The sequence below is a fragment of the Bemisia tabaci genome, chromosome 1 (genome assembly GCF_918797505.1).
Source record: "Bemisia tabaci chromosome 1, PGI_BMITA_v3".
NCBI lineage: Eukaryota > Metazoa > Arthropoda > Insecta > Hemiptera > Aleyrodidae > Bemisia > Bemisia tabaci.
The window spans coordinates 31282807-31303969 of NC_092793.1; the positions used below are offsets into that span (position 1 = coordinate 31282807).

At 41.6% G+C, this 21163-nt stretch overlaps 1 protein-coding gene across 2 annotated transcripts in view; it reads right to left on the reverse strand.

The window, feature by feature from the left end:
- Positions 1 to 21163, reverse strand: part of Hs3st-A (Heparan sulfate 3-O sulfotransferase-A) — a 186155-nt gene that overhangs the window by 136909 nt on the left and 28083 nt on the right. For both annotated transcript variants that reach the window (XM_072299679.1, XM_019057630.2), the window contains exons 3-4: positions 13046 to 13081; positions 1072 to 1115 (exon numbers count right to left, since the gene is read on the reverse strand). The gene's annotated coding sequence lies outside the window, so the exon portion shown is untranslated. The remainder of the gene's footprint in view (positions 1 to 1071; positions 1116 to 13045; positions 13082 to 21163) is intronic.

Here is a 21163-nt window from a genome sequence, read left to right on the forward strand (position 1 = left end):
CCCCGAGGGTTAGGCCGCATAGTGGCCAGGGGGCGGACCCCTCGTGGTTTTAATTTTCTCTTTAAAATTCTTCCACACATTTACATGAAACTTCAGGACTTAAACTTGGTCAAAGTAGGAACATAAGGGAATATTTTCGAGTGATTCTGCTCATTAATTTTTCCGTAAACGATGAGAAAAGTTTCAGGGGTTTAGCTACATTGTGCTGAAGCACAAATGGTGCTTGTGATATTCTGCCCGGAGGGTGACGAAATGACGTAAGGGTCGTAGGAGAGGGAGGAGTCCAAATGTGCCTAACACGTACCTGACAAGGGGGTGTGGGGAAGGTCGTGCCAAAACTGACATCAGGTCTACGGTAAAAATTAAAGCTGCCCGACGCCTGGAGAGTTTACAAATTTTGAAGATTAAGAAGAAGGGAGGGGAGGGTGTGAGGGAAAAATTGAAACTTCAGCATTTTGGGAAAATGTCGGAAAAGTGCGTTAAGTAGTGTATAAACGCCCCCGATTGCTGCCCGATGACTAGTTATCTTTATCTTACTGTATCACTGTGTCAAAAATCAAGTAGACTTATGACAGAATTGACCATACTGGTAAAACTTGTCTTGCTCTTTTTTTCAATCATCGATCACAGAGATTTTGATTGGAACTGCAGAGAGAACATCAAACTCGTAAGGAGGGAATTTGACGTTACTCACTGCGCGGCAAGATTTGCAAACAATACAGATCACATATCTTGGTATAGATAAACAATGCTGCGCGGGGATGTTCTTTCCTCCACCCCCAAGAATTAAAGGCAAAGTGTATGATTTCCATAGCCCCCGATTCTCAATTCAACTTCCTCTTTTTTGGCTGGAAAACGCCTCTACCCGTTGTTGCTTTTTTTTTGTCTATCGCTATGTCCATCAATTTCAATAAACAGCCCGCAGGTGCACTGAGAAATTACACAATATATAAACACTTGGACGTTGTCAAATTTTTTCAGAGAAGATATTCATTTTCGAGAAAAGTTCTGAATATTCTTCCTGGAAAATTTCAAACACTGTATACGGCATGATTAGAATTATGAGCCTACCTTGTAAATGAAGTGCGCTCTGTCCGTAGTCTACCCATATTGACCTGTAACAGTGAAAATACAAAGAATTAGTGTCTCGTCTTAGTGTACGCATCGTTTGATACCGATCCCAAGTCTTTTTATATTACCCTATTTTCTAATTCAAAAATTGGCCAACTCCCGGAATGCCGAGATCTTTTAATATTTTCGAGTTCACTACATATATTTATTTTTACAGAAATATTTGCGTTTCCTTGACACTCACATTTTTTTGGCTCGAGGCGAAGGCCCGAACTTCCGTAAACTAAAAACCCATGAAAATTCGTGTGATTTTATTGTTTTAAATCTGATTCAACGCTGGGTCCAAGTGATGGTTAATAAGTTTTGGATATGTTTGTGACCGATGGTAAACGATCACTTTTTGGCTTTGCATGAAACACTGAAAAAACGAAAATTTTAGTAGATTCAGGCCTTTACATCCAAGTTTAGGCCGTTTCAAAAACCAAAAAAATCCAGATTTCGCAGCAACATAAATTTTTTCGTCGCCAACTAGAAAATATTGAAAAATCTCGGGACTCGAAGGGTGGGCCAATTTCAGCCCTTACCGATACCCCTCTTTCAATGCATACGCAAATGAAAAATCTAACCATCTCCGTTGTGGTGTAGACTCCGAGACACACGTAAATACATACACGGGACAGGGTCCGAGTCACAAGTAAGGTAGTTCCTTTTGATTTGAATATTTTCAATTGTGAGTGAAATACTCAAACTATGAAAAATTCTCCAAAAAATTCGTTTTCTCATCGGCAGTAATGTGGTAACTAGCGAATATTCACACATCGTTTTTCACTGGCACGGCAGTTCTGTTCTAGGACCCCAGAACGACCCTTATCAACACCCCTCCCTCATGTGAAAAACAAAGTTTAATAGGCACATGCTCTAAATGTTTTTCAAATGATGGGTAGTAGCGATGGGTCAGTTGCGCTGGTCACAGAATCGTGTGTTGATGCTTAATTCTCGTAGATTAGTTAAAAATAGTAAGATCCGTCCAAAAAGCAACATGCTGCGTTCATGTTAACCGAGGTATCGCCCTTTGAAAATTCGGGTTTTTGACGTCATCCACCACGGCAGTGACACCCTTGGTTGCTTCCACTTTGCATTATCAGTCAGTGATACACACATTTACACTGTTTACTCAACATGAAACTCGGATGAAAGCAATGTGGAAAAAACCAAGGATGTCACTGCCGAGGTTGATGCCGTCAAAAAACCCGCCTTTTCAAAGAGCGATATCTCGGTGAATATTAAACGTAGGAAGTTGCTGTCAGTTCGGATCTCATTACTTTTAGCCATTATACAAGAATCAAGCATCAAAACACGATTCTGTGACCAGCGCAACTGACCTCTTGCTATTAACCATCATTTGAAAAAAATTTAGAGCACGTGCCTATTAAACTTTGTTTTTCACATGAGGGAGGGGTGTTGATAGGGGTCGTTTTGGGATCCACTCTAGCCAAAATTTCCTCAACTCTACGATTTTCTCACTAATAAGGATGTATATTTTACGGAGTGCATCATGGTTTTGTCGTTTCAAATCTCTGTTAAGGTCTCATGCTGACTTGATCATGGGTTAGAGGGCCGATTCTAGGGGGAAAATGCGGAATTTTCGGCATTTGGCCGCAAACTCGCATTTTTTGTGTATTTGCTAAGATAGAAGTTTATATCACCGTACAAGAAATGGCCGTCACGCTGAAGATGTGAGAGACGGCTCACAAAATGCGTCCGTATTCAAAATAATTTTCGGATGTATTCGCCTAATCAGTATTCACTGGGAAAAAAAACACATTGGATCTAGAGTCTAGACTCTTAATAACATCGAGAAGAAAAAATAATCTTGATTCAATCGGATTTTTGCTGCAATCAAGAACAAGCCTTTTAATTTGAGCGAATTTTCTTTTGATTTAAGCAAAAATCTGATTGAATCAAGAGTATTTTTTCTTGTCAATGTTTTCAAGAGTCTGGACTCTAGATCCAATGTGTTTTTATCCGGAGTTCAGATCCTTTGTTTAGACCAGTTTTCGATCCGAGAAGAGAACAAAAAGGACCAAATCATGTTGCATTACGTAAGAAAGAGACCTTCAATGGCAAAAAAAAAAAAAAAAAAAAAAATCATGGAGTAGAGGAAATTCAGGGTGGTCTGGACAGTGGACACGGCCCTCGTAAATACCTCTCCTTCCCTCACTTTTAGGGGAGGACGCTAATTTTTGAACATTATTTGTCATCTTAGATTAATATTTGAATGGCATTCTCCTGGTGTTTTTCGTGTGGGAAGGTTGTCTGTCTGTTTGGGCCCTGAGAATTCCATGTTTCGACGTGTCCATATTCTCTAGTAAGTAGGTACTCTACTTGAATCGGTGAGAACGAAAACACACCAACTCGGTAACTCGAAAATGCTCAATTTCCATTAAAGACAGTTAATTTACCTAAAGGTCATTGGAGTTAGCGCATATGTTCCAACTTGGACCTTCAAAGTGTCCAAAAGTACTTGTCTTTCGGCAGCAAAAATATTTTCCTTAAATTAACTTCTAACTTCAAAATGCAGTTTTGTGAGTGTCTTGATTATTTTTTTTCCCGAGTTGGTGTGTTTCCGTTCTCGCTGATTCATTTTGGTTCACTTGTATGCAGAGTTAACACAAGACGGACTCGTTTCAAGTTACTTTTGTTTCAGCTCCCGTCGACTCGCTTGGGTCACAAATCGTCTAAAAGATTACGTTTTCGGCGGTTGCGAAGCAAATTAAAAACGGTCCGTGGAATGCAAGGCTTTGGGATACATCGATTGGACTGCATTTTGCAATTTGGAACTATAAATTCTGGCCCGGTTTAAAAACAACGTATGTGCCATTGGTTTCCCTATGCACATAAGCGTTTTTTCAGATGAGCCAGAATCCATAGTTCCAAATTGCAAAATGCAGTCCGATTGATCTGCCATTTAAACCGATGGAAAAGGATCGATCAGCGGGACGTTTGCAACGAACGCCTTGATAATCGATTCTTTACCATGGCTTCAAACAAGGAAATATCGATCATTCACGCCTCGTCGCTGGTGAAAGTTGTGGACTGATGAATAAGTCGGGCAACAAATAAAATGAGAGAACTAATCGGAGAAAGAAATGCCAAATGCGAAGGTGAATCGATCAATTTACTAAAAGCTGTTGCAACCTCATTTACAACGGTTCGTGACTGCATTACCGAAGATATCTATTCAGTCCCTGTAAAAGTAATTTACAGTTCTGCGTGCCGTGTTAGCAAAGAGAGCCGTAACGCTCTTTCCAAGAAAGAATTACTTTCAAAACTCGTTTAATTCCCTTATGAAACAGGTAAACTCTCCTCATTTTTACAAAAACGAGACCAATGAGAAAGCCATATGTGCGCAATAATTGATGTTTTTTCGGAAATGAACATCCCCTGGGAACAAACTTTGAGAAAAATGCTCTGCAAGAGAGCCAATGAGAACTGCAATTTTGAGTAAAATGGCGCCATTTCCTACCAATTTCTAGTCTTAAAATTTGTTTTTAGTGTGGCTAAAGCGCAACCTCGAGAGATTTTAGAGAGTAACATAGCATTTACAGCTGTCTTCCATGGACACTACACCAGCCTAGGAAAAGGAAAAGGCCCTTTGAATGAAATTGAAAATGAAATTCGTCCATTTTCAATCACCCAAATTTTTTGATGAATTTTCAGGTCAATATTTAACAATTTTACGAAAAATGGTAGACTAGTCAAGACTAGAAGACTGTTCATTGTACGCTCGAAAACTAAAGGGTCCAATGTATCATAACTTCTATTTTGCAATTACGGCTCTCTTCGCTATCGCAGCTGAGTTAAATCGAGACTTCAGTGGAAATTTCCTACGCGTGTTTCCGAAACAGCACCATTTTCTCTTCGAATTTGACATTTCAGGTAAAAAAGAAAGCTCCTGCAGTTAAGAAAATTGACAACTTGAGAAGCAAAATTTTCTGTATGAAAAATAAAAGGGAAATTTTGTCTCAAGCAGACCTAGGGTTGTCATAAATTCTTCATCTTCAAATTCCCTGATTTTTCCCAGGCTGTTTTTGTTTTTCCCTGATTCAAGTTTTTGTAAATTTCCTGACCTTTGAACAAAATGTCCATGCATTTTTGCTTGAAAGAAATAGGCTGATACTTTCGCTAAACTTTGATAGGTAGACGTCTTAGAAATTCCCTGATAACTTTTCCCTTGAATTCCCTGATTTCCCAGTTTTCCAAACCGCCAGCACCCCTGAGACCGCATGCATCCCCCAAAAATCTCGTTCCTCTCCGTTGAAATGGATCCATTCGATCACATTACAAGCTTTGGGGCATTCTTCCGCTGAACTTTGTTAGGTATATGTCTTGGAAATCCTCTGACTTTTCCCGATGATTGCGAATTCCCTAACTTTCCCAGTTTTCCGAACCGCCGGCAACCCTAAGCCCAGATAATTCCTCCGAAAACCTCGTTCCTCCTGTTGAACTAGACCCATTCAATCAAACTTCAAACTTCAGGGCATCGGAGCTAGTGTTCGAAACTCACCTTCGAGTTTCAGGAGCCATGTGGCGCATCAAGCTAAATTTTTAAACGCCATTGAAGAGTTTTTAGGGCCCAAATTGACTTTTTGCCTGTACATTACAGCGTATCTAGTTACGAAAGTATACGAATATATTTTGGTATACGAAAAGTTAGACGCAAGATGCTTTTGTAACAGAACTAGTATGTAGCTGTAACTAGGGGAAGACAAAAGCACTAAGAATGAAATCGTGAGGAATAAAAAAAGCTTTAATTGTAGTGCTGACAACTCTGAGTTTTTTCAATTCTAATAGATCTGGAATTCTTTCTTCGAGTGACTTCCTATGAAAATCGAGATTTTCAGGGGATAATTTTTAGGGGCCACGTTGGCGTAGAGCCTTTATTTCTTAGGCGCCACGACCGATTTTTGGGGCGCATTTGGCGCCTGTGAGTTTCGAACACCGATCGGAGCGATGGCACACCCCATACAAGGGCGCTAAAACCGGGGGTCGCGCGGGGCGACCCGGCTATGCCGCGCCGGGCTCGGGGGTCGATATTCCCGCGGCGACTCCCTCCCACTCGTGACGTCGCGGGGCCTGCGCACCCCCGTTTACGCGCACCTCGTTTCCCGCCAATACATTTTTACAACCCGTTGCCCCTCCCCCTGCCCCTCTCTCCCTGCGGGGCGGTGGGGATTTCGAGTGGCCGTGTCGGTACACGCGGGTGGTTGTTTGACCACCTCGGGTCGTTTCCGTGCCGCCGGTCGTCGCGGTGGCCGCGGTCCGTCGAGGAGCGAGCGTCGACCGGAAATCCTGGATCTGGGCCCGGCTCCTTCGGCTCGGGAAACAGGATGTCTTTTCAGCCTTGTAGCTCCTTCGAGTCCGGACGTTGCCTCGAGCCTCCCTCCGCCGCCCGAGCTCCGATTGTAGTTCGCAACCTCGGGGGCCGTTCAACGCTTCAAATATCGTGCTTTGGCGGCCCTCATAAATTACTTCAGAAGGGAGGGGGTATGCTGCCGTCCTAAAGAAAAACGTCATTTGAACCATCCGGCGTTGCCAAATTTCCTTTGATAAAACACGACCATCCGGGTAAAAGCTGTGTCCATAAAGGAGCAGTGGAAAAAAAACACATTGGATCTAGAGTCCGGACTCATAAAAACATCGACAAGAAAAAGTACTCTTGATTCGATCAGAATCTATCTTAAATCAAGAACCAAGCCTCTTGATTTGAGCGGATTTCGTTTTGATTTGAGCGGATTTCGTTTTGATTCAAGCAAAAATCCGATTGAATCGAGAGTATTTTCTTGTCAATGTTTTCAAGGGTCTGGACTCTGGATCCAATGTGGTTTTTTTTTCCAGTTAGGATATTTCGGCCCTAACTTTAGTCGAAAATTGAAACCGCTTAGAATAATGTGATGGGTGGTCAAATCGACTCTTAAGCATCTACCCTGGGAGAGCTTGTCCTCATTTAAGGTGGTTTTGAAAGGTTTTTGCCTAATTTACCAGCGCAAAGTAGTGAAGTTTTGGAATTTTCCTCGAATATGCTCATTTTTGGTCCTAAATTAGATTGTTTAAGTATGAGCACAAGCGACTACCACTTTCTCCTTTAAATAGGTTGTTATGGGTAAAGATGGGTAATGATTAACATCTATACTATAAGCTTATTCGAATATGAAAGTGGTAGTCCCTTCTGCTGGCACTGAAAAGTGAACTTACATCACTTTTCAGAATCCTGTAAAATAAATAAATATACCTACGAATTTTATTCGAATTTCGTGCCAGGGTTTTTAATTTCAGTAGTTGCAAAAGTAACCCTATAAGTCTGTGAATAGTTTTTTAAATAATTAACAATACTTAGGTCACTAATATAGTGCATAGTCCGTTTGATGGGCACACAGTGGTCAAGCTAATCAGCGCACAGTGAACGGTAATCAGCAGGTAATCGGCATAATCAGTGAACTTCAACAGCTCGCAATTGATTAGAAATACAAACGGTTCAGCTAAAATGAGTGTTTCTCAATGTTGTAGGGTCTAAACTAAAAAGCTAGCATGCTTTGACCCTCAAACCTTTTGGGCCAAAAAACCCTCCTTAGTGGGACGCCCGACACATCCATTATGAATATTTTCCCTCCGGTTTTCCAGATAATTTTGTTCTCAAAATTTTGTTTCACCTGCAGTTTCTAAGAATTTCAGAGAGAAATATGTATAAAATTCCTGAAAAATGAAAATTTCAGGGAAGGAGATTCGGCGACTTATGAATGTTCATACAACGTTTTTCCTTAGCACGACAGTGTGAGCCTGCGCCACATGGGGAAAAGGGGACATTGCCACCGTTGCGTAATCTGGATGTAAAAAATGTGTGCGAGAGTTTATAAAAGGCTGAAATACCCGCCACAGACGACGGGTCATTATTTGTGACTCCCTTCTAATTTTCGCCATTAAAACAAAAGTAACTATCCTAATACCTACGATTTAGAAACAGGGACCGTGGTTTTTTTCGGTAAAAAGAAAATAAGGAAACTAGGACTAAATTTAATATCGCGACGAAATTTCCCGTGATTTTAATTATAATCGTTCGTAAAAATATACTTAATTTTTCAGAGAATCTGTGCGTATCCTTCAAAAAACATTGATCGAAATCGTAGCATTAAATGTGGTTTGCAGCGATGGAATCGAGGTAAATAAGCTCCATTTCGCGTGGAATGAACCATAGATATTAGCGTTCGTTTAAGGCAGGCGTAACATACAACTATTTGACCACGGATGTACGCAAGTTGCAGCTCCGCCGGATTGAAGGCGTATCAAACTGCGAAGATGTCTTGACCGCCCTGCCGATCCTCGCGAGCGGGACGAACGCTAAAATCGAAACGACACTGAGACAACGCGTCATCATTTATGACTCCCTTCTAATTTTCGCCATAAAAAACTATAGTAACCATCCTAATACCTACGATTTAGAATCAGGGACCGTGGTTATTTTTTCGGTAAAAAGAAAAAAAGGAAACTAGGACTAAATTTAATATCGCGACGAAATTTCCCGTGATTTTAATTATAATCGTTCGTAAAATAATTGTTAATTTTTCAGAGAATCTGTGCGTATCTTATGAAAAATATCGATTGAGTTTGAAGCACTTACAGCATTTTCTTGCAAAGATATAAAACTATCTTCTGTAGCGGATAATTCAGCGTTTTACCAGTTTTCGCACACTTCTTTTACATCCTCATTCCTTCGACTTTATTCGTCACACTATCGTTAGAAGTACTTCATTTTATCCAGCTAGGTATTCAAAAATTCCCCACAATTTTCGGGATCCATCAGCGTTACGTAATTATCAAGGGGGCTCCGCTCCGCGGTTATGTTGAGAAGCGTTCCAAGGAGTTCGAGAGGGAAAAAAATGCCGAAAGAGTGCATTGGGTGATTTAAGGAAGCTCCTTATCGTAGCTTGCGATAGGCGGAAAGCTGAAATTGTCCTTCTATAATTTCAAGTGATACCGCACACACCTATACTCCGGAGTTCGATTGGTTGCTTGCTCGATTTCCGATTTGAGGAAAAGTGATAAAGAACACGAGTTTCACTTAGATATCGCGTGAAGTACGCGATTTTTCCAGCGGATTCCTAAAATCAAAAGAAATGTTGTGCTTTACACCTCGGTACTGCGGGAAATGTGCAATTTTTCAGCGATCTTGTATGAAAAAAAAAGGAGAGAAATAACGCGATAATATCTCGCTAAATACGCGAATTTCCGCGGTTATGTAAAATCATTGAAATCACGCGTTACTCTCAATATCGCGATATTTACACGGAGAAAAAAACCTCGTGCGTGCGACCCGAAGGTTAGGTCATATGGATCTCTGAAGTTGTCGGATTGAGCATCTGAACACTTTAGGTCTAGCTGTCGCGAGATTCGGATCGCGCATCTGAAACTTCAGTTCTTACATCTGAAGTAATATACTTTAGTTGTGAGAACCGAAGTTTTTCGGATGTGAGAACCGAAGTTTTTCGGATGTGAAAACCGAGGTACTTCAGATGTAAGAACTGAAGTTTCAGATGTGTGATCCAAACCTCAGCAGCTGGACCTAAAGTGTTTAGTTGCTCAATCCGAAAACTTCAGAAATCCATGTGACCTAAACTTCGGGTCCCACGCACGAATTTTTTTCTCCGTGTACATGTATTTACATTACGTAATACTTGAAAAGTCGTAATTTACATTACGTAATACTTGAACAGTCCCTACACGGTGATTCGTAAGTCCCGCACCATCCCTGCGTTACGTGGGGACAAATTGAGAAAAGAGACTTGAAATGTTGAAGTGTCTTACCCTACACCCTTCAAAGTCTCACAAAACCCCTTAAAATTCCGCCCTTCAGATCGTCATACGGGAATATGGCAAAGGGAGCGGGTGAAACGTCCTTCTCAGACTCCGACCGGTTGCGTAGGATCTATTATTGATAATGCGTTTTAGACTTTTTCATAAAAGGAAAGAAAAACAGATTCTCTGAAACTATATTTATATGGAATTATTTCAATTATGTACTTATAAAATAATGTGTTCATGTAGTTTGGACGTTCCGAATTCAGAGGGAGAGGGGCCACATGGGACCAATTAGGGAGACGCGGCGCGACGGCAGATTGCGGAAGATGTCCGGTTTCGTTTCCTTTTTTTCTGCCTCTCAAGTCATCAAAGGTCACCAAAAGGAGGCCTAACCATCATTAAATGCACTGACGGTCAACCCCTCTGTCCAACTGTCCGAACAGCGCGGCGAAACGGATGCAAATCAACGTGGTCCTAGGTCGAGAAATTGCCTACTCCTGAAAATTGAAGGCGATTGACCGAACGCGGTGACAGTTCGCTCTTGTTACCCTCTGGGCTAAACTGACGTTATTCCGCATGTGACGCGTCTTGAAAATTCAAAGGAGGCGATAGGCCGCGTTCACACCGGTGCGCACGCGATGGCCCTCACGCACTTAATTCAAGTGCCACAATCACGCCTCATCCCCCCCCCCCCCCCCGATCACTCTCGCCCTTCGCATCCCTGTGCTCTCGAAGGAATCCCTGCCCTCTCGCACGTCAAGATGAATATCAAGCGACGTAACCTCCTCCACCTCCGCCCCCTCTCAGCCGCGCGAGCAGGGCGAGAGCAGTGGCGTGGCGTGAATTGCGATGTATCGATTTTTATGTCATTTAAACCGATGGTAAAGAATCGATTATTAAGGTGTTCGCTGCGAACACCCTGTCTATCGATATTTTTCCATAGGTTTAAAGGGCATAACGATCGATATACCGCAAAGCACGCCACGCCACTGGGCGAGAGGATTTAAAGTTGGCTCATTCTTCACCTGGAAACGAGGCTTCGCGTTTAACACTTCCTACGGTTTCAATTGCCAGTTGCGTGCTGCCGTGAATTTCCTCGAGTATTTAATTTACATTTCTCCTCGAATGAACCGTAGCGGGCAAATAAAAAGTGCTCCGCTCCAAGGTTACCGGGTTTTGTAATAAATTGTGGATATTTTACGCGAATTTCTATGGGGGAAAGTGTTGATTCTTCAGCACTATTTGGCAAAAATGCTCAGTTCCCCCAGTCACTCACACCTCCTTCCTTCTTGCTCTTTACTCGGGGTGAGAAAAAGGGATGGGGGTGGAGCATAAGCCTACGGCGCCCGTCCAACGCATGAACTAGAGACCTAAAACTGGCACTAATTCATTAACGAAAATCTCAAAATTTGATCTATGATGTGTCCCGAACAAATTGGTTACTATATAAGATCGCCAGGCCGACAGTCTTTGAGAGACACCAATCAACAATTCCATCGATGAGCTTTTTTGAAGCAACGAAAACTGTATTGATTTTTCTTCAAAAATTAAATTATGATCGGAGACTTTTATCGTCGCAATCGGAAAAATGCATTTTTGGATTTCAATACGTGACCGTCAACTAGAAAAAAGGGACCTTGGTCATTTGGTCAACGAAGGCAAAATTTTTAGTAGATCGATTTGTGGAGTTAGGTCAAAAAAGGAGATTTGGAGATTCTAGGTGGTAAACAGAAGCGGATCCAGATTGGCAACAATGGCATTCCTCCACATGAACATGTGCTGAAGAATCGATTCTGGTCGGACTCGGAACACGTAGTCTCTCCGAGAGTCGATTCATTATAAAGTTAATGGAGCCGATCATTCCTTGATTTTTCCCTGATTATCAGAAGCTCATTCCCTGATGAGAAACCGAAGTTTTCTCCCACTTTCCCGGGATTTTTTTGGAGAAAAGAATATAATTTTCCAGAGTTTGACATGCATATAGATTGTAATTCATCTTACAGCCATTTCTTTGGCGCACGTCAGATTAGACCGCCAAACTGAAAACGAAATGATCCCTGGGTGGTTCGAGAAGAGATTCCCGGTTTCTGGAACAGATTCCCTGATTTCCCCTAGATTTTCTCGGTAAATTGTCATTCCCTGATGAATCCCGGTTTTTAAAAAACTAGACACCATGATTTAATTCCTTTTGAGCTTCTTGAACATCGCAGACTAGAATTTTTAATTCATTAGTTGCAGATTTATGTTTTTCGAAATGCGAACTTCAAATTACCATAACGTTGGTTTGGTTCGACATTTTTGGCTACTTTTCATCTTGAAACTGATGGATTTTACCATAATAGGTCCAACTTCATCGGACGTTGCCCAATTTACTGTTTGTTTTAGTTTTTAAAATTACTATTTATAAATTAATTTTTGAAAATAATCGATTAAATTAGGGAGAAAATTATTGCGGAAAAAGAATACGTATGCACAACGCACTTAAACTCCGCAGCGTATTTGAACTCTGTTCTAATACCCGTTGAAGAAGGTGTTACTACCGAGGGTTTAAAACGCCTTCATTCTGAGCGAAGGCAACTTCTTTGCTTTATGCTCCTCCATGCTCTTAACTCTTCTAGATATTATATTTACGACGATAAAGCTATCCAATTTCACTTGTTGCAGCAACTGGACTAAATTTTTCAATAAGGTGCCATTATTTCTAGGTACGTATATGCTATTCGATTCCTCGCACCAATAGACGCGTTTGGACTAAAAAATCTAAAATATGTTTTGAAATAGGAATACAGAGAGACGGTGCTTGAGGTTCCTTGAAAATTATTTGGGAAAGGATAAGATCGTTAAACAAAAGTACGAGAATAGGGGACTAGTTTACAGGTAACGGAAGTTCCTTTCTGCTTGTTCTTTCGTGGACATTCCTCATAATTCAAGAGATTTTTCCGATTTTGAAACTCTTAAATATTGGAAGCGACAGAAAACTATTAAGTTTCGTTCTACCTCTTGGTTTACCCTCTTTACTGTAGCCGTAAAATTGTTTTCAAAGGAAAATATCATACGTGTTATAATACGTTTCTGCGAGCTTAATAAATGTGGAGAGCAAATATAAATTATAATTACATACCGTTCAGCAGTTTGGCAGGTGAGGAATTGGGAAGCTCTGAAAAAACAGAAAAAAGCAAAGACATTATTATTTTTGACATAAAAAATAGCGGAGTGTTGCAATTCGATTTCTATATCGATGTGAGCATAATATTCAGAAACAGCAGGAACTTGAGATGGGGGAGAAGCTATGATTTTCCTTCAGTTACACGTGATACCATACGCCTACTAGCAGGGTGTCTAGCAAATTTTTCTTTTCATTCTCCCTGACTTTCAAGGTTTTCCCTGACCTATTGAATTTTCTTTCTCCCTGACTTTTCATGACCTTTTACCAAGATTTGCTTTCAGTCTGTACGATGTTTCCCACCCTTCAAAGCGATGGATTACAATTCAAGAATAAAACCTTTCTGCAGTCTTTGGGTGTCAACGGAGACTCTCGTAAAGAAGATTCTTTTCTTTCTTCCACCATTACATCAACTTGATCTTTGGTTACTTCAAAAAACTTTATAGAAATTTGCAACTTCGGGAATTGAATAAATAGAGGAAGAAATAGTACACTTCCGGAGGTGTCGCGGACGCTAAAGGAGGCGTCGCGGACGCTTTAAAGGCGTCGTGGACGCTTCAAAAGGCGTCGCGCGGACAATGGGCCTGTTGCAAACTTTTGCTAGAGCAAAAATAAGAGTTGTTTCTTGTAGATAATGCCTCAAAAATCACGATGAGCGCATCGGCAAAGTCTGAAATGCACTCATAACTTCACAATCTGCGTAAGAAATTTGCGTTTTTTTAAGCTTCCCGCTTCAAAAACGATACTACGGCACAGGTGAACATTTTGTTAGAGGAGTCGCTCCATCGTCGGCGATATTCATCATGGCCGACGCTTGCTCGCAGTTCCGTGCGTGATTCGAGGAGAGTTCAAGGTCAATCAATTCGGGCGTGGAAAATATGAACGTTAACACACCGATTGTCATCCGGTCTAATCCAGTTCAGGTGCTATATCTCGTCCCATCAAACGTGTTTCGGCGGATTGGCGTCGGCCATGATGATTATTGCCGACGATGGAGCGACTCCTCTTACAAAATGTTCACCTGTGTCGTAGTATCGTTTTTGAAGCGGGAAGCTCAAAAAACCGCAAATTTCTTACGCAGACTGTGAAGTTATGAGTGCATTTCAGACTTTGCCGATGCGCTCATCGTGATTTTTGAGGCATTATCTATAAGAAACAACTCTTATTTTTGCTCTAGCAAAAGTTTGCAACAGGCCCATTCAAGAGGTGTCACGGACGCCTAAGAGCCCATTTATGCACGCGATTCGTGTCGCCGTGTCGCCGGCGGCAGTTGTCGCCGCGACGTTTTTTGGAATCGCACGATCCATATTTTTGTCGCCGCGACGTTTTTTGGAATCGCACGATCCATATTTTTGTCGCCGCGACGTTTTTTGGAATCGCACGATCCATATTTTTGTCGCCGCGGCACCTTTTTTCTGCCGCCGCGACACCGTTTTTCTGGAGCGTAAAAGGTTCAAAACACGTGCTCGAGAAGTTCAATTTCAAGCGGCGGCCGCCGAAACTTGTCGCGCGCATAAATGCGCTCATATGACTCCGTGTAGTTACAAACCGCGGGCGGCAGAAAATCGCCGGGCGGTTTCTAACTACAAGCGACATGATCTAGAAATCGCCGCGGCAGTTTTGCCGCCGCGATTTGCTGTCGCTCGCATAAACGGCTCATAGCCTCCCGTGTAGTTTGAAATCGCGCGATTCGTTGTCGCTGGCGACACGGCGACAAAAATCGCGTGCATAAATGGGCTCTTAAACGTGTCGCGAATGCCTTAAACTTGTCGCGGACGCTTGCACAGGCGTCGCGGACACTTCCAGAGGTGTCGCGGACGCTGAAGGAGGCGTCGCGGACGCTTTAAAGGCGTCGTGGACGCTTCAAAAGGCGTCGTGGACGCTTCAAAAGGCGTCGGGGACACTTCCAGAGGTGTCGCGGACGCTGAAGGAGGCGTCGCGGACGCAACACAGCGATAGAGAGAGGGAGCACCACTAGTCAGCACCATAGAATAAAGAGACTACGCTATGTTGTCTCTTTATTTACGTCAGCACTAACGGTTCAGATGGCACCTCAGACCAGGAGACAGCGCTGCACGGCTAAGTATCGAAGCGCCGTAAAGTTATTCAAAAAATCGCGATCTTCGACGGGGGTTCGCTTCTCTCCCGGTTTTGCGTTTTTCTTCCCTGACTTTCCCTGACTTCTCCCTGACCAATTTCATCTCCCTGACTTTCCCTGACTTTCCCGGTTTTCCCGGTCGCTAGACACCCTGCTACTAGAGAGTTCGATGTGTTCCGCGTTGGAAAAAGTGAAATAAAAGAGGTTGTTCCATCCCCCATTAGATTTGGCCCCCTATCAAATATGATCCATCTTTTCAGGAGTAATACAGTAGCATGCGAGACGTTCAAATATGGCGGTCATTTTGACTTAGGCCCCCCCAGAGAGGGGGGGCGGGGGGTCAAAGACAAAACCTTCAACTACCTATAACTTTTGAGCGAAAAATCGGATTGAGTTGAACTTTTTTTTGAATGAAAGATCTCAAAAAGATCTATCTGCTGATACCAGAAAAATTGAAAAAAAGTTAAATTTAATGCAAATTTTTAGCAATTTTTCGATTTTTTTAGGAGACAAAATTTTCAATTTTGTCGTGTTTCGGCACCGCGCAATGACTCTACTAAAACAAAAACCAGTTTTTTAGATTCCACACCCAATTTCCTATAAGATGCAAAAAACCGCATCTTGGGACGTTTAGATCGCGAGCTATGGCTCGTCAAAGTTAGCCCCGCGCTGAGCGCGCGCCCCCTGCGCTGTTCGCATATCCTCCACGCGTCTGCCACCGATCCTGTTGCCCCTCCACCCCCATCCTAAATGAAAATTAACATTCTACTACCCAGCTTTCGTATATATCTGCGTTATAGGTACGTGAACATCCAGCAAGTTCGTGATTTCCAGTGGAATTGATGCTTTATCTCCCCCCCCCCCCCCCCCTCCCCCCAACCCGGCCACTGTGCTCCAAATATTGTGCGAAAAAGAATTATAAACATTTTCTTGTTACATGATTTTGCTGATGTAGCACCCTGTGACTAGGAAATCGAATTGAGGTAATTTTTTATCCCACCTCCCAACCTCCTTGTGTAACCTGTGTGTATCCTTGTGTAACTGCTTTCAATTCACTTAATAAATTACTTTTTTTATACCTATTCTGTTCATTTTAGCGTGTAATCTAGAAAACAAATACCTCCAGTTAGACACAAGAAAAAACTATCACAACTTGTAGGCAGGGGCAAACTTCAGTGCCAGTGGCCGGGTGGGGGGGGGGGGGCGAAATAAAGTATCAATTCCACTGGAAATCACGAACTTGCTGAAATTTTCACGTACCTATAACGCAGATATATACGAAAGCTGGGTAGTAGAATGTTAATTTGCATTTAGGTTGAGGGAGGAGGGGCAACAGGATCGGTGGCAGACGCGTGGAGGATATGCGAACAGCGTGGGGCTACCTTTGACAAGCCATAGCTCGCGATCTAAACGTTTCCCCAAGATGCAGTTTTTTGCATTTTATAGGAAATTAAGTGTAGAATCTAAAAAACTGGTTTTTGTTTTAGTAGAGTCATTGCGCGGTGCCGAAACACGACAAAATTGAAAATTTTGTCTCCTAAAAAATCGAAAAATTGCTAAAAATTTGCATTAAATTTAACTTTTTTTCAATTTTTCTGGTATCAACAGATAGATCTTTATGAGATCTATCATTTAAAAAAAAGTTCAACTCAAAACATGAAAACCGCAAAAGACCGGAAAAAACTGGTAAAAAATGATAAAAAAACCCCCAAAAACCCGTTTAAAATTGCTTTGATGCCAATTTTCATGGCAGAAATGGAAAGCACGCAAAAAATTACATAAGTTGGAGGTGAAAGTTGCCGATATAATAACATTCCGCTCGCAACAATTCACGTGAAACGTAATTTTATCGCCTTTTTTATTCGTTTCTGAGGAGAATTCGACCCTCCGCCCAAGCGGGTAGCATTTCAAGTTCCCGATAATATCAACAGGGTCGACCTAGAGCGTATCATATGTGAATATGGTAGTGCTACAAGCTTGGGCTGTACCCGAAACATGGCTATTTTCAAAATTTCTGAGTGAACACATACTTATGGGTCAGTTTTTCCTAGAGAAATCCGCTGTTGAGTTTTAGTTGTCATTATGTTCCTATGTAATTTTTTGCGTAGAAATCAAATCTGTGGTCGTTTGGCTCAAAATCTCTGACTTAAAGCATGAAAACCGCAGAAAATTGGTAAAAAAACGCGAAAAAACGCGAAAAACCCCCCAAAATCCCCCTTAATTTTGCCCCAGTGTCAATTTTGACGGCGGAAATGGAAAGAACGCAGAATTTTACCCCTGACACCCAATTTTCATCTGTATACGAGCGAAATTGACGGCGCTACAAAATTAAAACCGATTTTGCGCTTAAAAATTCGGGGGGCCCCTGCCCCCCGAATATTGGGCCGATCGGCCTGAAACTTGGCATGCTTTCTCTTGACACTTATACGTAACGAATCACAGCAAAAAAAGTCCCGGATTAGGTGGGGCCGGAAATGGCCCAAATCGCCACCCCTCCTTTCCAAAAAAATGAGAGCTTTCAGAATATATGTATGAAATTAATTACATTTTAAAATTTGACCCACTTTTGGGGCATTTTACAAGGTCCCCCTTTCGTAAATTTTCGTTTTTTTTTTAGTTTTTCGGTTGTTCGGTTCGCACGGATTAAAACAAAAACAATTTCAAATGAAAGTAGAGCGTTTAAGCTTTAATACAAGCCCAAGATGATCTTGGGGAAACGATTAGAAGCGGAGTTATGAGTCTTCAAAGTTGACGCGGCGCGCGGGAACCTTGTATGTTCCGAGTCTCAAGGTCACCTGCGCGCCCCGGATTGCCTGCAGGTTGCAAGTTTTTGTGTTTTTATGCTTCTGTAGGTCATTTTTAATGTAAAGCATTCAATGAAGATAGAATAATCGAAATTTTTTAATTTTACGGGAGGAGCGAGAGGGGGCTTAGAGTATCAACCATTATGTCCATCATACCTCATTAAACATTTGCTGACGATGACGATTCTGCTCTTATAATTTAGAAGAAACCATGGACCCTCAGTTCAAATATACGTATGCTCTGAACAGAACTGAACCATTTAGAAATTATAACCCATTGATGCCGAATTTTGGGGTACCCCTAATTTTAAAATTTTTTAATTGAGCTATAAGCTACAGCGCTTGACGGAACTCACTTGGTAAAGCCAAATAGTTTCTCGTAGAAGCAGACGAGCTTTGAGCTTCAAAACAAGTCTCAGTTATTCTTGAGGGGGCTATTTGAAATGCAGTTAAAATTTTTTGACGTTAATGTGGTGTACCTCGCCGAAGGCCCATTGTTTAAAATTAAAAAATTCTGATTAAACTATCTTCATTGAATGATTTACATTAAAAATGACCTACAGAAGCATAAAAACACAAAAACTTGCGACCTGCAGACAATCCGGTGCGCGCAGGTGACCTTGAGACTCGGAACATACAAGGTTCCCGCGCGCCGCGTCAACTTTGAAGACTCATAACTCCGCTTCTAATCGTTTCCCCAAGATCATCTTGGGCTTGTATTAAAGCTTAAACGCTCTACTTTCATTTGAAATTGTTTTTGTTTTGATCCGTGCAAACCGAACAACCGAAAATCTAAAAAAAAACGAAAATTTACGAAAGGGGGACCTTGTAAAATGCCCCATAAGTGGGTCAAATTTTAAAATTTAATTAATTTCATACATATATTCTGAAAGCTCTCATTTTTCTGGAAATTTTGACACCAAGATCATCTTTCTACAACAAACCGTTGAGAAGTTATGCGAATTTAAAGGTTTTGACTTTGACCCCCTCTCCCCCCTTTTCCCTGGGGGTTAGGCAAAAAATATGACCAGTTTTGAGTGTCTGGGAAGACCCTCTATCATCCCTGAGAAAATCGTACGATTCCGTGTTTAGGCCGATTTGGCCGTTTTGTTGTAGGGTCCTTTGAGGAATGAGAAAACCTTAGATTATCCTTCAATTTTCGCGTGATACTACAAACCTACACACACCGCGGTTCGAATAGTTGCTCGCCTGAACTTCGCGTGTGAAAAAGTGAGAATGTACGGGAGTTTCATCTCAATATCGCGACATTTCCAGCGGATTCGGTTCCAACACAATCACGGGCCGCATGTCCATCTCGGTATCGCGGGAAACGCGCAATTTTCTCAAGGATGTTATAAGTAAAAGAGAAATTGCGCGATAATCACTGTAAAATCGCCGCAAATATACGCGATTATTCCGTCGATTTGATGTTATCATTAAAAATTGCGCGTGATTCACCAACACTGGAAAAAAAAACAAATTGGATATAGAGTCCAGACTCTTAAAAACATCGACAAGAAAAAGTACTCTTGATTCAATCAGAATCTAGCCTAAATCAAGAACCAAGCCTCTTAATTTAAGCGGATTTCGTTTTGATTCAAGCAAAAATCTGATTGAATCAAGAGTATTTTTTCTTGTTAATTTCTTCAAGAGTCTGGACTCTAGATCCAATGTGTTTTGTCCCCAGTGTAAATATCGCGAATGGACCACTAGACAAGGTACGAATTTAAGCGATCTGATACATGTTTCTTAACCAGAAATTCACGTAGAAAACGATTCACACAACGAAAATTATCGAAACCAATTCCTAACGAAGCTATTAACGTTTTTATTTCAGATTCTGCCCGCTCACAAGAAACTCAAAACTCTACGTGAGTCAAATCGCCCACTACAACGGTTTCAGCAAGCTTCTCAATCGAGGAATGTTTATTTCCCATCATCTGTTGTTCAAACTATTAGCAATTTGCTGTAACTGAGCCAAAGCGTCAAGATTGAGGTTGCCAGATTTTTATATCGCAGAGACTGTCATGATAACGTTTAGCGCGCGATGTGAATCACGTAGAGCATTGAGTTTTCATGAGCGGGTGGTTTGAATTCACGCATTAAGAATCATTAAATATCTTCGTAAGGAGTTAATTTCGGTAATTTTCGTTGTGTGCATCGTGTTTTACGTAAAATTTTGGTTAAGAAACATGTATCAGAATGCTGAAATTCGTACCTTATCTAGTGGTCCATTGTACGCAAATTTTCCCGCGGTACATGAAAATCACTAATGATGACACAATTTTCACCTCGATTTGCGGAAAACACGCGACTTTTGCGTTGATACGAGAATGATGTTCATAAACGTCAGCAGTAATTTGAGACAGGCGGCGCGAAATTCATCTGAATATCGCGAACAATGCGCGATATAATAATACACAATTCATTAATATTGTACTTTTAACACAGAGGACACAAAAAAAATTAAGAAACGTTCTAACAGTCCATCCTTTCCAAAGGTCTATTTCCTGTTTTTCTCCGTCACTCTTGGGTCATCGTTGATTTATTCGCAAACCCCCTGCTGAGGGTTGCAACGAGAAACCTCTTGCATATGTTGTGGTATCTCGCACGAATGAAGGCTCCTCTTTAAGTTGATTCTGTATGATCTGGGGACGAGATCTGCCATCTGCCACCGCAAGACGCTGCCTCACAGTTTACTTCTTTATGAGGCAATAATCATCGTAATGTACAAGATAATGCAAGGAACTGATCCATAACGAGTAGCAGCATTAATACTGAGCAGAATGACATCGAAGTTAAGATTCATTGTAAATTTATACCTAAAACTACAATAACGGATGTCGCCCGTTGACTCAATGCGTAAGAGAGAAATAGCTCTGTAAAGACACTCTTACACATTGAGTCAATGGGCAACGTCCTTTATCGTAGTTTAAAAAATAAATGTTCAATGAATCTTAACTTTGATGTCATTCTACTCAGTATTGATGCTGCTACACGTTATGGATCAGTTTCTTGCATTAATTTGTACATACAGATAATGGAGATGTTGCATGTGTGAGGAATTTGCGATTTAACTGTTGATTCTTACGTAAAAGTTCGCGAGAAACACGATGGTGCCACTGGTTTTCTCTGAAACCAACTCCCAAGCTCAAGAAAAGCTCTTTAGTTGAG